The 13695-nt window shown below is 43.5% G+C and overlaps 2 protein-coding genes across 2 annotated transcripts in view; both read right to left on the reverse strand.

Annotated features, from left to right (window-relative positions):
• Positions 1–13695, reverse strand: part of MAD1L1 (mitotic arrest deficient 1 like 1) — a 492750-nt gene that overhangs the window by 308778 nt on the left and 170277 nt on the right. The gene's annotated exons all lie outside the window — the stretch shown is intronic.
• SNX8 (sorting nexin 8) overlaps positions 1935–13695 on the reverse strand; it is a 238329-nt gene continuing 226568 nt past the window's right edge. Inside the window, exon 12 of the transcript XR_009558534.1 lies at positions 1935–1944. The gene's annotated coding sequence lies outside the window, so the exon portion shown is untranslated. The remainder of the gene's footprint in view (positions 1945–13695) is intronic.

A 13695-nucleotide genomic window follows, 5' to 3' on the forward strand; every position in this document is an offset into this window, starting at 1 on the left:
AATGCCCACCTCCATGTGATAACATTACTGAATGCATTACAGTACACTGGATGTACACAAAATTAACAGACCGAACCTTCCCCCCAGGAATGTCTACAGCACTCAGGACAATCAGATGCTCTTTCCCGCTTCAGGTCATAAAAATGTGTAAAAAATAATGATGCTGGCCTAGAAATTATCTGAATACTTGGTGTGTTCAGAGATCTCTTTTGCTGACCCAGGATTCCAACACCCACTATACACAACTCCAGATCCTGATTTGCTAGTTGGATATGTTTATCAATCAGATGTGTTAAGGTCACATGAAAATGAAACCCATCAGCTTAGTTCTTATCAGTGAGATTGCTATATTGGACCAATTTAGGCAGACAGTAAGGGGTAGAAAGGAAGACTACAAGATGGCAGAAATGTAGCATCTCATTTAATATGAACAAGAAATTAACCTTCTGACTACACACTCTCAGCTTTTGTCCTAAACTGGAAGTGGGGGAGAAAAAGGACAAGCAATTAAGTGTATTTCCCCTATAATTCGGGTTAAATGGGGATCGGTTTGGAGATCATAAAAATCTGAGTGGGCTGCAGATTCTCAATCAGTGCACTGAATCCCTACTCTGAAAGCTTCCACCTGGAAGCAGAACAAGAAAAAACTGAGTAAGTGTTACTCAGTTGTTTAGCACAATCATTTTCCAATACAACTTAATTTCCAAGAGGCACTAGCATTTCAAAATTAGCCAATTATTGATGCTTGGTCTCACAAATCCCTCCATAATAGGATTCCCTCAGCACTCACCCCAAATTGTTCATAAAGCCTGCAGAGTCAATATTAACTCATTTAATGCTAAAATTACAAAAAATATCGGCTCAGAGAAAATGGAGTAGAAAGAAAATTAGAACAAATGTAAGTCTACTCCAATAATCACACTTACATGATCGATATTCTGCTGCCCAACCTTTGTGTCTATTTCAAATGGACTTCCCCCGCAGCTAAGGTTCTTGGCAGGTTAAAATATTGTGAAGCGTATTTTAAAACACACAGTCCTTAATTTCAGGGAAGAATTTAACTCAGGAACATAATGCATGAACGAGATCTTTATTTTACATTTATATCTCACCTTCTTCCAATGAGCTCGAGGTGATAAGCATGGTTCTCCCTTTCCTCACTTTATCCTCACAACTACCCTGTGAGGTAGGTTGGGCTGAGAAATAGTGACTAGATTCAAGGTCACCTAGTGAACTTCATAGCTGAGGACTTCACATTTTATCCACAATCAGATACACTCCTCAGATATTTAAAACTATTTAAATGGGATTCAGCATTGCATATGCATGCCAAAAGAACAAATCCCTTTACTTCCCCCCTCCCCTAAGGAGATTATTTGACGTGTTCACAACATCATTACTATAATTGTTTGAGGCATTAAAAATATAGTAGCTGCAAATTCTCTTACAGTCAAAATTCCAGCATAACAAGTGTGGGCTCCTAAACCATCTAGATCGTAGTTTTTCTCCCACCTGCCACAGAAATGTACCGTATGTATGACTTGAAATAGTGTTTGCTATCAAATGAACATAGAGATTACATGACAATAGTCCATAATACATGTGGAGTCCAAGCTCAACAGCTTCATGTTCAACAGTTCCTACTCAATATACTACTGGTACAGGAACACTTTGCAAAATGTAATAGAAAACAAAAGATATTAATAAATTAGCAATTGGCGAATATGGGTCATTGCTAATGAAAAGGAGACTTCCTGCCTACTGTAAAGAAAAGACTGAGGGCTGCTGGGAATAAATGTATTTTTCTAAAGCAGCTCAGAGCTCTGCAGCTTTTTTCAGGGGTGAGGAAGCTGTGATCTGTGGATGCACATTTCAGGACCCAAGATGCAACCAGAACTCATGCAAAGCCATGAGGAAACAAAGAGCTTGCCTGTGGCAAAACATCTGTTTCAGAGCCACATGTGGATAAACAAACAGATTCTAAAATCAACTATCAAGACTTTCAAAGTTTATTTTCCAAACAAGTAATACAGAGAAATACTGTGTATCAAGCGAACCAGACAGCTGTGATTATTCAACAGAAGCATCCAGCTGAGCGACCAGCACTCCACTCCTCATGAATACGCTATACGGAACAGACATTACTCCCATGCTATCAGACGAAAACATGCTGGCTCCATTCTCCTTGCACTTCTCTAATACAGTAGAATAAGATGCATGGAGGATCACATTTATCTGTTCAAGGCTGTTACTCCAGAGTAATCCTCTCATATTTTCTGGCTACTGCCCTGCCATTTCAGAATTACTCATAACCAGCTGCTCCAAGCAAACGGGCCCATCACTGGCCAGACATTCCTGGCTCTGACAGCTACATTTAGAGTGCTATTGATCCTACTTTTCTCAGATTCAGCAAGATCGACAAGCAGGCTCACAGGATCTGCCAGGTGTATTTATTAGTCATGTAGCACATGGACAGCACAAATGCAAGATGTCGGTGATTTTGGGAGGGAGGGGTGCTACTGGAGGTAAAATATGCATATTTTAAAAACCCAGAGGAACCATGTGTATCCCACACAAGCTCCCATTAAAGGATATAGTGTTGAGCAGCTTAACCCTCCATGGTACCTGGGTGCTATGGTCAAAATTTCAGACCAGATTTATAGAATAAAGGTAGGAATTATAAGAAGGTGTTTTTGAAACAAGTGTCTGGATTCAGTTCAATAATCTTTACCAGTACTATTATAGGACAGCCATAAATTGCACTGGTGTGGGTGTATCTTCTTTTAAGTATTATGTTTTGTTATATGATGCAATTATTTTGTAGTTTTGTGGTTTCTTATAATCATCTACACGTATTTTGCATTCCAAATTTATATTATGTGTTCTTACTTTGTTCTTGTATTTTCAGTTTTATTTATATGCCCACACAAAAATTATTAAAGTTTTAAATAAAAAGAAAATTACAAGTACTACAACTAGCCATGTAACTTGTGGTTTGGGGGCTTAATACAATAGTGTATATTATTTAAATTAATTCTTAACTTCATTTTGATGTTTAATAGTACAGTACACCACTTTAATGGCTCTATGATGAGGTAGGAGCTTAAGGTAAAATGACAGAGTTCACTTGTACTTTCCCCTAACATCTAGAATCACTTTCTCAAGTATCTATAAACCACTGCCAAAGATGCTGAAACTCAATCACACACTTTCAAAATGTCACTGAAACAGAAGCAATGGCCAGACATATGCACAACTCAGCTGCACAGCATAAACCAGAAGCAGTCTTACTGAGAAAATGAGAAAGGCCTATCAAACGGGTAGTGGCGCTCTTTTCCGCTTGAGTAACCGTTCTTACCGCAACAGCAATGAAACACACAACTTTTAGTTAAGAAATAAACCAGATGGCCCATGCAGATTAAAGAGTAAGGGTTGCCACAATGAAATAGTGCGCTGCTGCATACAAATCCCACAGTAATTACAGCAGCCACATTATTCCACTAATGATGCTGTTGCTGAGAACTGGGACAAATTAACACTGAAATGCACACGCCCTGGTGGCTTAAAGCCCTGAGAAAGACAAAGATGGGAAGCAAGCCATGGTACCAGAGAGGATTGCTACTGCAAGGTTCTGGCTGATTGACATGGGTTTGTGCAGGGGTGGAGAGAGAAATTTGATACAAGGATCCCCACATGGGGAATTTTCTTCCCAATGCTATTCTGAACCTCACAATCACTTTAGAACTCAAGGCAAACTTCAAATGGATAAGCAATTGTTTTTCCAATAAATGTTTCCATTCACCCTTATATCCTACACTTATCTCCGTGCTCTTCCCAAACCGCAAACTGTTCATCTACCTGCTGAATACATCAGTCCCAGGAATCAATCACCCCATTCACTAGATGACTGGTGAGAAGTTTCTTAAATCCTTTCACTAGAATTTCACCGTCTGCAGGCGGGAAACTATTGCATAGAATTCAGGACTCACTCTTCATGCAACATGAAATGGCATCATGAAGCATGCTCAGAGGACTGAGTCCCAGAAATACCTAATGCTGATGTTAGTGATGGTCTACTTTTTCACTCACCAGCACACCCTTCAACAACCTGGCACCCTTCAGATATTTTGGACACAACTCCCACCCTTATAAATTCTCACATTAATACACATTCCAGAGAATTTAAAATATTTAGATTCCATATTTAAACATAAGATAATGGTATTTGTTCCATAATGTTCAGTATTTAGTATGGGCAAAAATGATCGAAGATTGAAAGTCATTAACAGGCAAAGTTAACTCAGTTTGCATTACAGGTTTCTCTGTTGACCAGAGGGACCCAGGTGGCGCTGTGGGTTAAACCACTGAGCCTAGGGCTTGCTGATCAGAAGGTCGGCGGTTCGAATCCCTGTGACGGGGTGAGCTCCCGTTGCTTGGTCCCAGCTCCTGCCAACCTAGCAGTTCGAAAGCACGTCAAAATGCAAGTAGATAAATAGGAACCGCTGCAGCGGGAAGGTAAACGGCGTTTCCATGTGCTGCTCTGGTTTGCCAGAAGCGGCTTTGTCATGCTGGCCACATGACCTGGAAGTTATACACCGGCTCCCTCGGCCAATAATGCGAGATGAGCGCGCAACCCCAGAGTCGGTCACGACTGGACCTAATGGTCAGGGGTCCCTTTACCTTTACCTGTTGACCAGAGGGATGTCAATAACATTATCTAGGACAGAGCTTTCCAAACTTTTCAAGTTGGTGACACACTTTTTGGACATTCATCATTTCATGACACAGTAATTTAGTTTTACTAGCAAACCAGAGGTTAAACTAACTCTTTTCAGCCCGAGGAGGAGCACAGAGAGTGTACCTAACACACTAACGTATTGTGACATACAGTTTGGAAAGCTCTGATCCTGGAGAACAGGAATTTGCTTATTTCCATTTTTTTCTTGAGTCTTAAAAGCTCCCATAATAGGCAATGTAAAGGGCATCATAGATTAAAGGAAGATGTGTTACATGATACTAAACAAAATCCCAATTACTTCATCACTGCCATTATTAAGTTCCTGGGCCACACAAAAACGATCATCCTAGTATGTTGGGTGGCAAGTGAGCCAGTCGGGAAATGCTACAGAGAACCAAGTGACGAACCACATCTCAGTTCATCTCAATTTATCCTGTTTTTGTTTTTCTGCCTTTTAATGAACTTACATAGTTGCATACAGTTACATTCTATAACTGTTCAGTTTTGTGGTTGATAGTCTATCAAAGTAGCAAATATAATTTATTTACAATGATGGTAACTAGCTACTGTGGACCTATTTTCAAGGCTATAAGAGGCTGTGTGGCCATTCCACCCTTACCCCACCCCAACCATATAACTTCACTTTGCAGTAAGTTCCCATCTGCTTAAAAATCCCTTCTAAACATGCAGCCTTTCCTGTCTCAGGAGGATCACCAGAGAAGTGCATGTCCCTTGCCTCTCCCTGGGATTGTGCAACTCCCAGTTATGTGGACAGTATCAGTCAGCCTTATTATGACTACCGTAATCTTTTAATATATCTCTTCCCCCCCCCCCCCCGCTTCTTAAACTATACCAGGCATCCCCAGACTTCGGCCCTCCAGATGTTTTGGACTACAATTCCCATCTTCCCCAACCACTGGTCCTGTTAGCTAGGGATCATGGGAGTTGTAGGCCAAAACATCTGGAAGGCCGCAGTTTGGGGATGCCTGAACTATACCATACCATAATCTCTCATTCAACCTATTGCAACTTCCTGGGGAAGGGAGAGATGGAATAGAGGGAAAGCACAAAACACTTTATCTGCGAAGAACTACCATAGTACTGGAATTTCCTTAACAGTGTTCCCTGATGAATAAGAACAAAAGACAAATAGAAAAGGCAATAGTTACAGCTTCCAATAAAACATATAGTTTAAAGATACATTTAAAAGCAACAACAATGAATTAAAATTACCTGGAAAGAAAAAGTACTGTATTTGGGGCAACATTTCAGCTTTCAATGGAGGGAAGGGGAAAATTTTAATTGCAGGGGGGGGTTGGCCTGATTCACAGCAATACTTTTATTTATTTATTTGATTTATAGACCACCAGATATCATGGAGGTTCACAATATAAAAAGGTTCATAGGCTCTTGGATACAATTCAAGAAGGAATTACAGAAATGTGTGTCTGTAAGCATGTTTATTGTAGCTACTGTTCTAACTTCTTAATATAAATGCCCCTCAAGAATAACCATTTGTGTCTGGAAGGGGTATGGGACTGGATGCCTCTCACATACACCATCTTAAACAGCACTCAAAGTAGCTGCCTAAACAAATTAGTTTCCCAGGTTGTCTGGGAAGTCTATCAGGGGAAAAAACATAGGAGGAGATATAAATGCACTTCACCCGTTGCGTATTAAAACTTGGGAGTAGTGGTAGCCAACATGGTGCCCTCTTTATGTTCCTGGACTGCAACTCCCATCATCTTTGACAACTGGCCATGCTTGCTGGGGCTCAGAAATTATAGCCAAACAACATGGCGGGGGGCCATGTTGATTGTCCCAGGCTTAGAACTAACTTTAGGCCACCAGTCCTAATAACAGGCTGTCTTCCCATCTCTTCCGCAGAACTAACCAAGAATCTCTGAATACTCCCAAATAATAATAATAATAATAATAATAATAATAATAATAATAAATTATTTAAACCCCGCCCATCTGGCTGGGTTTCCCCAGCCACTCTGGGCGGCTTCCAACAGAAAAATAAAATACAATAATCTATTTAACATTAAAAGCCTCCCTAAACAGGGCTGCCTTCAGATGTCTTCTAAAAGTCTGGTAGTTGTTTTTCTCTTTGACATCTGATGGGAGGGCGTTCCACAGGGTGGGTGCCACTACCGAGAAGGCCCTCTGCCTGGTTGCCTGTAACTTGGCTTCTCACAACGAGGGAACTGCCAGAAGGCCCTCGGCGCTGGACCTCAGTGTCCGGGCAGAACGATGGGGGAGGAGACGCTCCTTCAGGTATACTGGACCGAGGCCATTTAGGGCTTTAAAGGTAAGCACCAACACTTTGAATTGTGCTCGGAAACATACTGGGAGCCAATGTAGATCTTTCAAGACCAGTGTTATGTGGTTTGGGAGCTATACTGTTCATGATTAACTGCTGGCAGAATAAAACACAGAGTGATCTGCTAGATAATAAATTGCCAGAATCATTTCAACAATATTTTAAACAGATACACTAAATTTTCCCTTTGCCATTCATGCACTTAAGGTTAATTATTTTGAATTCATTACAGGCTCTCTCTCACAACTGCTGATAACCAGCAGATTTGTGGAATGTCCTGTTTATACCCTCAGCAGTTGTAACATTTTTAGACTCTCCTCAATCAGGCCTGGAACAGAACACAATAACTCACTCTTTCCCTCTTCACTCTTCCAGTTTGATGTATTGTACCTCACACTGCATTAATAAATTGGTACCTCGTTTAGGACAATGGTGGTCAACATTTTGCCAAAGATGTGACACAACTATTTGACAGCACTATTGCAATGTACAGTACAGTATGTGCATGCCATCTCATGCCTCCAGGCTGTTTTTGCCTCTGGACCAACCTTCTCTAACCTGGTGCCCTCCAGATGTTGTTGGATTCCAACTTCCATGATCCCTGACCATTCCCCATGTTGGCTGGGGCTGATGTGAGTCAGATGTCCAACATGCCACAAATTAGGGGTGTGCTGATGTCCCCTATTTTACTTCATTATTGTTCCATGGGTTGGCTGTACTCTGCATCACATTCTGCCTGCCTTCTGTTTTAATTTGGAGAAGTACTAAAAATAATTTTGGAATCAGAACATGAGCAGTATTCAGTTCATGTGTTTTCCCTACTTACACATTAACAATGCACTCTTGATTAAAACTGCACACAAAAAGGGAATCTTAATGCAATTGCGCTATCACATCAAGATTTCTTGTGCGTGTGATGTAATTTAATCAGTGTCCACGTGCCCTGATGTGCACTGGTAACCATTTACAAACTGCCAATGTACCGCCTGAACAAAGCCAGGAAATCAGAAGTAGAAGAATGGTAGGTTGCTAATGGATTGAAGATCCAATAATTTGAAATTCCAAAATCCAGAGTGAAATTTGAATAGAGAGGAGGCCCTTAGCATCCCATTCAGAGACATGACACATACACACTATCTGGCTGTCTGTGCTTATGTGGCAGCAGTGGTGCAATGGCTGGTCAGTTGTGCTTTAACACATGGATGCCCAGTCTCTATGTTCACAAACACCACAGAACTAGAAATTGTTATAGTCTGTTATCAAGGGGCACCACCTACCAGTTGGAGCATCATAGCTAAGGAGTGCATGCACTTGGTCAGAGATAGCATTACAGACAGGCCCTTTGAACTTTCAAGTGGAAAAACCACTTACTGTGAATCAAGTCCTCACCTAACTCACATGCTGCCCTTCTGCATTGCCTACTGTAGAAGCTTCGTTTTTTCCACCAACATCGCCCTCCTCCTTTCAACCCATACAACACCTGCCCTCACCATACTTCCAGATTACCCTTTCCAACTCATCTCTGCTGTTTCAATAGCATCTACTTTCTCTTCCCTCCCCTTCCCCCCTCCCGCTATTGCCGCACATCAATGCAGTTTGGCTGCCTCACTGATTCACCCCCAGAGAGCTCTCAGATGCAACAAAATCCGTCTCTGGCAGTCCAAGAGCCACAAGTCCCGATTATTAATTAATAATTATGGGCTTGCACAGCATCTGCCTTGACAAGTCATCCTGTTTTGAGAACTCTTGCCGGAGTTTGGAGCAGGCAAGCAGAAATAGCCTATTTTCAGCGGTACGTATTTCTCCCTCACACACACACAAAAATCACTTTACCATGGCAGCACTCTAAATATGTCTTTTAAGATAAGCTTTAAATCCTACTTGGGCAAAGTTTATTAAAAATTAAAATTTGCAGGGAGAGTTTATGAGACAGAGAGAATTTTGTTACTTAAGACTACTCAACGGGGAAGGAGAAAAACAAATGGAATTGCCTACAGTTGGCCCCGGCTCAATTATATATACACCCCACCACACATTCTCTACAGTCATTCAGTAACTCACAACAGACTCAGTTAGAAAATTGGTCACCTGAAGTTCACAGACTCAAAGGTGTTCCTCCTCCCCTGCTGTGGCTTAAGGAGCAAAGAGGAAATCTCAGGTTTTGACAAAAACTAGTAGTGAATTAAGAAAAAACTCCCATTATGAAAATATTAATATTTGGTTGGAATAAATGAGAGAGAACACAAATAAGCCCAATAGCTCAATGGCAGAATATATGCAGGTCTCAGATTCAAACTATGGCATCTATACATACCGTGTTTCTCATATTATAAGACATGTCTTATATTTATTTTTTCCTCAAAAAAACATACTATGGCTTATTTTCAAGGGATGTCTTATTTTTTTCCTCCTCCTCCTGCCGCAGCCGGCATTGCTGCTGTGCCTATCACTATGTCTTATTTTCGGGGTATGGCTTATATTCCTTGAATGCTTAAAAATCCTGCTATGGCTTATTTTATGGGTATGTCTTAAAATATGAGAAACAGGGCCGTGTTTCCCCTTTTTTAAGACACCGTCTTATAACATTTTTTCATCAAAAAAACACACGGTGTCTTATTTTCAGGGGATGTCTTAATTTTTTAATTATGTTTTTATGGTACCTTAAGGCCTCCTTGGCCGGGCCGGGCCGAGGGCTCGGGGTGCTGCTGGGTGCTCTGCATGGTGCTGCTGGGCGCTCTGCGCAGCAGCAGCAGGTTCCAGGCACCGAGGTGACAGGTCGCTGGCTCTTTGCTCTGCCCAGCGCTGCCGGGCGCTCGGCGCTGCGGAGCGCTCCGCCCTGCAGCCGCCGATTCCAGCGGCGGGGCGGCAGGTCTCCTTGGCCGGGCCAGGAAGAGGCCAGGCCGCTGGCTCGGCGCTCCGCCCGCTGCAAGACGCTCCGAGCGCTCGGCGCTGCAGAGCGCTCCGCCCTGCAGAGCGCTCCGCCCTGCAGCCGCCGATTCCAATGGCGGGGTGGCAGGTCTCCTCGGCCGGGCCAGGAAGAGGCCAGGCCGCTGGCTCGGCGCTCCGCCAGCTGCAGGGCGCTCCGCGCACTCGGCGCTGCGGAGCGCTCCGCTCTGCAGCCGCCGATTCTGACGGCGGGGCGGCAGACCACCTCGGCTGGGGCAGGAAGAGGCCAGGCTGTTGGCTCGGCGCTCCGCCCGCTGCAGGACGCTCCGAGCGCTCGGCGCTGCGGAGCGCTCCGCCCTGCAGCCGCCGATTCCAGCGGCGGGGCGGCAGGTCTCCTTGGCCGGGCCAGGAAGAGGCCAGGCCGCTGGCTCGGCGCTCCGCCCGCTGCAGGACGCTCCGAGCGCTCGGCGCTGCGGAGCGCTCCGCCCTGCAGCCGCCGATTCCAATGGCGGGGCGGCAGGTCTCCTCGGCCGGGCCAGGAAGAGGCCAGGCCGCTGGCTCGGCGCTCCGCGCACTCGGCGCTGCGGAGCGCTCCGCTCTGCAGCCGCCGATTCTGACGGCGGGGCGGCAGACCACCTCGGCTGGGGCAGGAAGAGGCCAGGCTGTTGGCTCGGCGCTCCGCCCGCTGCAAGGCTCTCCCAGCGCTCGGCGCTGCGGAGCGCTCCGCCCTGCAGCCGCCGATTCCGGCGGCGGGGCTGCAGGCCTCCTCAGCTGGGCAAAAAAAGAGAAAGAGGCTAGGCCGCTGGCTCGGTGCTCCGGTCTGCAGCCGCGGCAGGCCGATCCTATGCGGAGCGAACCTTTATCTGCCCGCGCTTCAGCATGCGGGACCCGGGAGACGCTGCAGCGGGGAGAAACTAACTAAAACAACAACAGGGGGACGAAGAGCGTGCGGGGTGGCAGCAGTAGCGGAGGTGGCGATAGCGAGGCTGGCCACCCTCAGGAGCTCTATCCAGGGCCGTCTTAGGTATGGCTTATTTTCGGGGTGTGGCTTATATTTCTCAAATGCTTGAAAATCCTGCTACGTCTTATATTATGACTACGTCTTAAAAAGGGGGAAACACGGTACTAAAATCCCAGGGTTCTTCTCTCATCTCTTTCCCCACATCTGTTTAAAAAGTCTTAATGCATTTTTTAACCTGCACAGATGGACCTGAGAATTTTCAGACAACAGTTGTTCCTATCTATACTTGGAAAGCAATCTCCTTAGGTAGGAGTCTACATCTCTGCCTTGTTTACAAGCTGGCTTTCAAGTTTCAAAAGCACTCCAGAGGACATTTTCCTGTCACAGTAAACAAGAGATTGTTCTTTTAAAAGCAAGTATCTTCCAAAAAAGCCACACTAATAGGTGATGTAGACACAGTTCACTGCAGTACTGGAACCTTTTTCCCTAGTGCAACAAAGAGACTGTATAGCAGGTACATCCAACAAGATGATCATGATCTACCGGTAGATCATTGGACGTCTCTGGTAGATCACTGGCTCTCCCCAACATCATTGCATTTTTCCCTGCACCCCAAAGAAACAGGGCTTTCCTTCCCCCTCCCAAAAAAGCTCAACAACTTTGACTGGATCCCCCAAAAGGGGGGTAGATCACCGACAGTTTTTAACTCTGTGAGTAGATTGCAGTCTCTTGGGAGTTGGCCACCCCTGCTGTATAGGAAAGGCAATCCCAGTACCAGGGACATGGAGAAGTTGTCTCCTGGAGTTTAAGATGAAATCTGCTCAAGTGCAAATCATCTGCAACAGGTGTCTTCAACCTTTTCAAACTCAAAGCCCACTTTTAACCCAAACATGCATATGCATGGTGGTAGCGCTCCTATTTCTTGTCATATATATTTTTTTAAAAAAATCTTCCTCCCTGTATCTCCCCTTTGTTACTCGTCCAAAACCATTTTAAAAAATATTCAACAGAGAGTTGAAAACTCTCACTTCCTTTTGCTTTCTTTCCTTCCAGTGCATTTACAATTAATGATGCTAATGCAAAGGTAGGATCAGCAGTTCCAGTTCCAACCAGGAAGTCTGGCAATCATATTGACTTGACTTGTTATATTTACCCCACTTTTCTACCCGGGGACACACAAAGCAGCTTACAGGATAAAAAACAATGAAACATTAAAACTGATATTAATTTTTGGGGGGAGGAGGAGAATGCCCATCACTTGTGAAAGGTTTTGCATTTCAAAAATGATGATTTTTTTCCTCTTTAATTTATTAATTGCTGGTGTTAAGATACTACTGTGTATACTGTAAGACATTATTATGCAGTACAAGATGCAACCCTAAATGGTGTGAATTATATTCAGTCAGCTCACACACTCCAGAAAATATGGGAAAAGTACAGTGCTACTGATATATATATATATATCATTAGTTTCTACTGTTTCCTTGTATGATAATATGCCCAGCGCTGACACCTCTCCTATTCTCCCTGGTAGGCCCTACATTAGCATGTAAATAGCTCGCAGATAGGAGGAAATGGAAGTAAGGAAGAGTTCTTTAATTAACTTTAATCCTCTGCAAATCCATACAGCAATCTTCTCTGACAGTTTTCCACACAAGATCTTCTTAGGAGGTCCCTTAGTATCATCTGTGCCAGGACAAAATGAGGAAAAAGAATGAACAACCCAACCTTGGATACAATATTTAGACACCTCTCTTCTATTAAATGCCCAAACAATCAATCAATATACTTTATTCGACCGATAGTCAGAACAAAAACATTTCACAATACAAAGATAAACATATAAAACTGAAGGCATCAGGAGGATACATAAAATATAAAAAATATAAAACTGAAGACATCAGCGGGATACATAAAAATATAAAACTGAGGGCATCAGCGGGATACATAAATGGGGTATGACCGCACTACTAAACCTCCTACAGGTAACCCACATCAAGACATTCGATTATACGTTTCCGACACTTGAGCGCCAGGAAAAGGAATTTAGCCACTGAGAAGGTTATTTTCCCAGTGGGCTTGTCCTTGACTGCCATCTGGCCTGATCAAGCGTATCATTATTCTGAGTCTGGCTGGGAAACAAGCAGGTGAAATGTGGACTCTCTTTCCTTGCAGGGTTTTAAGCAGAGGTTGGATGGCTATCTGTCATGGCTGCTTTAGTTGAGATTCCTGCATTGCAGGGGGTTGGACTAGATTACCCTTAGTGACCCTTCCAACTCTAGAATCTAAACCTTCTCTTAAGGTTGACACAACTCTTCAGGTTTTGCTGTCTTTAAAAAAAGGAAAGAAAGAAGCAGAAAATTAACAGGCTGTCATCTCCTTGGGACGCTCCATCACAGAGCAAAGCCTGAACCGAAACCAATAAAAGCTTATTACAGGGAATCAAAAGAGAAAAGTAAGAGACCTCCTTGAGAAATTAAGCTATGACAACAGATAAACCTTTTAATTTGACAGCTCTGAAGGAACCCAAGATTTAGGTTAGCTGAGAGGCCAACAAAAGATGCAATTGAACGTTAAATACAGCAGCTATATCAAAATAATTGGAAAGCAACAATCACCCAATTACCACCATTTAAATAAAAGCTGAAGGCCATAAGCCATTTCCATCACAGACCACTATGTTTTACTGGATCATTAGGAAAATTGGTTTGAAAATCTCACAGAATGGGAATGGATTTACACTATAATGAAGCATACATGAGATTTTATATCTGTAAGCAATTT

The sequence above is a fragment of the Zootoca vivipara genome, chromosome 14 (assembly GCF_963506605.1).
Source record: "Zootoca vivipara chromosome 14, rZooViv1.1, whole genome shotgun sequence".
In the NCBI taxonomy this organism is placed as follows: domain Eukaryota; kingdom Metazoa; phylum Chordata; class Lepidosauria; order Squamata; family Lacertidae; genus Zootoca; species Zootoca vivipara.